Consider the following 6,691-nt stretch of genomic DNA (forward strand, 5'->3'; position numbering starts at 1 on the left):
TTCATACTTTCCATAGGAAGGTCCTGATGAAGACCATTTGGTCCATGGACTTTTTGGGCCTTTTTATTAAGGCTCTCTAAGGCTGGAGAAGATACACTTTCATCAGTAAACCTGTGGTGATTTTGCAAACATGGAATGAATCTGGTCCAGGATTAAAAACATTTGCTAACAAATAGCAAATTACTTTTAGGAAAAACATTCCAGGTTTGCTGGATGCACTGATAAAAGTGTATGCTTTCCAGCCTTGGAAAACTTTAATGTATCACTGTCTGTATTAGTCTGTCATTTGCAATCCCTATTTAATGTACAGCGCTGTGTAATATGTTGGCGCTATATAAATCCTGTTTATTAATAATAATAATAATAATAATAATAATAAAGCTTACTGAAACTCAACATTTTTATTTTACATAAAAGGGTATACAACCCTTATATGTAAAGGGAAAACGTTATTCATTTTTTATTTTTTTAAGTGCAAGAAAAGGTATAGCACCTCCCTTTTTAGCCAGTCAAGACTGGGAGTGCAGGGTCTCTCAGGATACCTATGTCACACATCCATGAAGGCTCTGGGTGCTCCTTCTGTGCATGCCCTAATCTCGGATATGCGCAGAAAGGGCTTTTTTTCTATTAAGGGAAAGGGATGCAAGTGCAGTGAGATTGTCTCTCTTTTGGGGCTACATCACCCGATCTCCACCTATGCAGTGCAAGATCAGGTGACGTGCCAAGAAGACCGAGGAAGAAGAAGGAAGTAAAGAAGGAAGATGGCGGCACCTGACACCTCCTCAGCGCTGGGATGAAGAGGAATTTCAGGTCAACGCAGGATAAGAAGGACCAGCGCCATCGAGGGACCTGCAAGATTAAAGGTAAGTGTCAATTTTTTGTTTTCCGTTTAGTTCCGCTTTAATAAATCAGGCCCTATACCTCTGGGAAGTCATTGCCCACCACTAAGCTCAAACAACATTTTTGCTAACATTTAAGTAGACCTATCACCACAATTTTTACTTTAAATAAAATGGTAGATAACTCTACCCCCCCAATAAAAAATAGTGCCTATCTCACGCATGCGCAGTGGGGTCATTACTCTTTTTTTTTACATTATCTGGAGGATATGTCACTTGATCTCATGCCTGTGCAGTGCCAGATCAGGAGACATAAACAGAAGCCGGAAGACAAAGGAAGAAGATGGCGGCACCTGGCAGCTGCGGGAGCCAATGTTTGTAGCAGAATTTCACCTTTTTCTGTTCTACCTCTTTCTAGAAAAAGAAAAACTGTTTCACGTAGACCACTTTCAGTTTTTTTTTGTTTATATCCTAGTACAGACATCTGAGTAAATCAATGGGATAGACAAACAGAAAATTACATTTCTGGGGGCATTCTGTACATCAACATATCAAACAACCCACAATAAATTTTAATAACTTTAAATTACAAAAAACGCTCATACAGCAATGTTGCATTAACTTTTAAAAGAAACTAGAGCTCTTCTTTAATATGCATTATGATTTTAAGTAGGAACCAAGCTGACAAGTATCGAATGTAGTTGCAGAAAGGTTGTACAGAATGGCTTTTTGTACTCAGTGCATGTGACCACTTGAGATACAAATGCAGTTCAATTTTACATAAAGCAAAAAAAAAAAAATCAGTATAATGCAGAAAGAAGAGGGTCTTTTCTAGGAAATGATAATTCTCTATAACTCCTTTTTAATTATGCTGAAAAACTACTCATATGTTTATTAATTTCTCCAGTCTTTGGTGTAAAGTTATTGAAAGATACCAAGCCTGATATCCTCTGCAAAGTTATTATATTAAAGCATGTGGTCTAAACAACAGAGAAAAAGACTCTCTTTTCATTTGTGAACCTTAAAAGGTATTTCTTTGAGATCTGATGGGAATTCTACCATGTTTATCTTAAAAAAAATCCCAATGGCTGAATAGGGGAGTATATGCAGATTGCGCAAAAAAGGTATAAGCCAGAAATATTACCTTTTCTTTACAGCAAACTAGATCTTCCCCACACTTTGGACAATGCACACTGTGATGGCAGCACCCAAATAAAAAATGTGACATAACACCTAAATGTGCAAAGGTATTGAGCTGGTTTACTAAAGGCATTGGGAGGCCGCTCTTGAATGTTCACTTTAAAAATTATTCTCTTTTCTCTAAAATGATCTCTATTTATTGCCTAATCGTGTACATGGAAAAATTAAATTAATTCAATTCCAACTGAACATTTAGTTATATTCAGTTAACTACATTCCAGGTGTATGAACACAAAAGAAAGCCTGAGCTGAAAAGCCGGTCAGCAGCTGCAAAGTGGTCTCTATAACAAAGCAGTGATCTTATGTGATTCCCCAAATGGGGATCAGACATTGAGCTTTGAAATCAGCAAAGATTATGTTTTGCACTGAGAGAGGAAGAGACCCAGGGACATTCTTTTCTACCAAGGCTGTGGTTGCTTTATGCATCTGAGATAATTAACGGACAGCAGGCCTTGTAACAGGGTGTTATTATCAGTTTTTGGTTATGTTTATTATTTTTTTAATATCAATTTTTAGTTTGTATAACATTGAAAACACATGCTTGTTTACAGGACAAAGGCCAAGAATAGAACGGTGCACTAGTGCAGAACATATATTAAAATTGACTTTTCAGATACAACCTCATAAAACTGAAATATGTTGGTTTAGTATGAAATATGCCTTGCATTTTAGATGTTATTTATTACACCTGTTAATTAAAACGATTAATAATTTAATATAATTACATTTACATGTAATATATATATAATGAATGAATATATATATATATATATATATATATATATATATATATATATATATATATTCAAATGCCACAGATCCAAAAATAAAGGCTGCAATATATTTGTTCATTGGAGTAGAAGGCAATGCAAAAAAATGAGCATTTAAACAACTAAAGAAATGTCTATTGAACTTTAAAAGGTGACTTTCAGCTGAAGAAAAAAAAAAAATAACTGTAGTGCTATAACAAGTCAGTTTTTGCCTACTGAGCCAAGTAGGGTGTGGAAATATTTAGGAAGTAGTAGGCATCATGATTTTAGGCATCATTTGATCCATGGAATGGATTTCACATGACCTTCCGCGGTGATAATAACACATGTAATCTGAGAAAGAGCAGTGTGTACAAAGTAAAAATGAAACTTTCAGAAAAAGTGCTAAATCCTTTAAGTAGGTCAACTGGTAAATTGTAGTCCAGATTAGCTGATGGTCAATAGACCAGGAAGATCAAAAATTTAAACAGGCAATTAAACTCTTCACCATGGTACCTGATAAAATTGTCTCTTATTCCTTATGGCTTTGTGTATTTCTGTCCTTTAGCATACTATATAAAATGAATGTAAAAGTCACTGGTACACGCTTCTGAAGAACACATTTAGTTTAAGCAAGCATAGCATAAATTGCAATTGAAAGTCTTAATTACCACACATCTATAAACCAGGTAGTCGGCAACATGCTCTTCATTGCACTAAATGTAGCTGTGTCTCATTAGGCTGGCCTTTATAATGGCAGGTAGATGAACTGTAAACTTCATTTAAAAATAACGTGTTTTACAACAAAAGGTAGAAATGAAATCAAACAGAGCTATAGGTTATATTCTTTTCATGACTATGTAATGTATAATATCTATTTAGAGAAAAGGAGACAATTCTGTCTGTTTCCCTGTCCAATGTAGATATATTATTATTATATTAAATAAAACATTACAACATTTCTCAGCAGCAAAAAAAAAATATTCAAAACTGTTTCACGCACACACACATATATACAGTTGACAATCAAAACTCCAGCCATCGATAATCCGGTTCTTTCAGTTTTTCCTTTTTACTTTGCCTTATCAAGGTTCCTCTGTAAACTGTGTGTTCTAACTCTAGTCTAACAGAGCTCCTACTAAGAAACCACTGCATCAGGGGGTAGACTGTAGAAGTAATTTTCCCCCCATGCCAGACCCATTAAATTCATGGGGGCCGTGGTGAGCTGTACCAGTGTACAAATGTGCAGAAACTGGGTCATAAACCAGCGATGCAGTGAAAGTGACTGACAAAGTGCCAGCTGCCTGATGTGCAGGGTTTCTCAATCCCAAGGAAAGCCTGAACCTATCCTAATCTTATAGTGTAGTGTCAGACATACTATGTTTAATGTGAGAATAGTTGTTCCACTAATGTCTCCACTAACTCTGAGTTCTCAACCACCTCTTCTCATAAGTGCCATTTCCTTTCTGAAATCTTTGAACTTTGACTTAGTGGTTTGAACTAGTGGTTTTGCTATAGCATCCATTATTACCAGTTTCACAGTATTCAAACACAATGACATTTTGTTACTTTATTGTTTTCTGCATGCAGAATTCTTTAACCTATGAGAGTCACACAGCCAGAAAAATGTCTTGTATTTGTTTTTGTATAGTTTCCTTTATGAACATGTATATATGCAATGCATCCAAATATACTGATATGTTACAAGTCAAGCTTCTTTCAGTTCTATAGGACATATTGACTTTTCTTTGCTGCTTTTTTTATGTAGGTGGTTTTGTAGAGGCTGTCATATTTGCCAGTTTGTTGTTGATATATATACATCATAGAGCAAGCTTATGCCCCTTTTACAAGACCACTTTGTTCAGAATTGTGAGGTACAGTAAAATATTGAATTTATACCCATACGTCCCCAGAATATCTTGTGTTTACCATTTGTGCTCTCTGCCATTTTCTGTGCAGAATATTTTGCTAAATTTCTTGATTTCTTGGGTAAGATATTGTTTACATTTACCCAGAACTTAATTTTTGCTGTGTAACAGATAGAGTGAAGTTTATCATCAGTAGTCATCAATAATTTTAAGAAAATATATTTTTTCTCTCATAGAATCACAGCTTTTAAAGGACCACATGCTATATATACTTTTGTATAAAAGATTTCCTGGCCATTTGTTTCTTTATGCAACTTATACTGTTTATCATTTGCCTGCATGGGTCAGTTTTTATAGCACTGACATGCTGATCTGTAGCTGGTCAAGATGACAGTGCCCAGTGTGAATACAGTTTACATGTTTTTCCTGTTTGACAATGTTAACCACTTCATTTCACCTCAGCAAAAGGTATTTATGATTTTTTTCATTCAGCCAGAATATGGCTTATTTTTGTGATAATACAGCTGTTAACTCTAAATGTCAGTACATTATTTTGCTGGTAAACTTCACTGACAATAGGTTCATTGTAGGAACTTGTAGTACAATTTTGCTAGGTATATTTTCTAGTGACTATTTGAGATCGAGGCTTTGTCAATACCTTTTTTTTAAATTCTAAAATCAAATACTGTCTTAATGATGTTGTTTTTTTTCTGTCTTGATAAATAAAGATTTTTTTTATGAAAAGGCATATGTTTTGTTGCTCCAAAGTCGATGTACTATGTGACAAATGACAGGGAACGCTTTGGCTTCTATAACACTTTTGGCCTTTTGTTCAACTTTGCTATTTTATTTTAGCTTTCCAAATTTTGCAGTTTCTCTTTAAGTAAATTGTCGTTTTGCATACAAAATATTTGTATGTTTCATGCTACATTTACATATTTGTCCTGTCATGCTGACTATTAACCACCCGGGCGGTTAGCCCGACCTTGGTTCGAGGTAAGTAAACTTGCTACAATCATTTACCCCAAACCAAGGTCGGGGTAGCTAAAAATATAAACAAGCGTTACAGTGCAATCCGATTGTCATACAACATTGTATGACAATCGGATTACAACTGAAAAAAAATACTTACCTTGTCCCCGCAGCTCCTCTGAAGACATCTTCTCTCTTCTGTCTTCTCCCGGCATGTGCAGTGACGATCTCTGGGGTTTCCCGATGACGTTGGTGCATGCGTCGGTGCAGGCGGGAGGTGGGACGAGAAATTCAAATCACAGTGCATTGAACGCAATACAAAAAAGCTGTATTGAGTCCAATACAAAGAAATCTTTATATAATATATTTAATTGTATTATATATATATTATATAAGCTACTATACAGTTACATTACATACTATTTTTTTAAAGATTTTTTTTTAATTTTTATTATTAAATTTATAAAATTTTGGACATATTTCGGTGAGTTATGCAGTAATTCGGTGGATTATAAGTAATTATTGAGTAATTCGGTGAATTATAGCCTACAATCTAAAATAAATTTCCATGGAAAAATGTAACAATTTTTGCATGGAAGTACGGAAGTTCGGAAAGAATTAGAACACCCGAGGTTCGTGTACACGTCCCTCGGCAATTCCTGATGATGTCAGTGCATTCACCCGTCGACAGGGGTCTTAGCGGGAAATTCAAATGTTTTGTATTGGATTCAATACAAAGTCCTGTATCCAATCCAATACAAAATAATACAAAATATATTTATGTGGTTTTGTCTAAAGGTATGTGACGTTGGACTCTGTTTTAAAATTTACCACACTAAGGAGGTGTTTTAGAAAAATATATGTATACCGAATTATTGCATTTTCAGTAATTTTGATTTATTTATGTATTCTTGTTGAAGCTGATTTTTGTGTTTTTTATTTAATTTTATTAAAAGTAATTTTTTTTTTTACATGACTGTGTGTTTCAAACTATTTTTTATATTCATGATATCTACCAGACCCTTGTTCGGACATATTTCTGTAAGTTACAGGTCTACAATTT

The sequence above is a fragment of the Pyxicephalus adspersus genome, chromosome 4 (genome assembly GCF_032062135.1).
Source record: "Pyxicephalus adspersus chromosome 4, UCB_Pads_2.0, whole genome shotgun sequence".
Classification (NCBI taxonomy): Eukaryota; Metazoa; Chordata; class Amphibia; order Anura; family Pyxicephalidae; genus Pyxicephalus; species Pyxicephalus adspersus.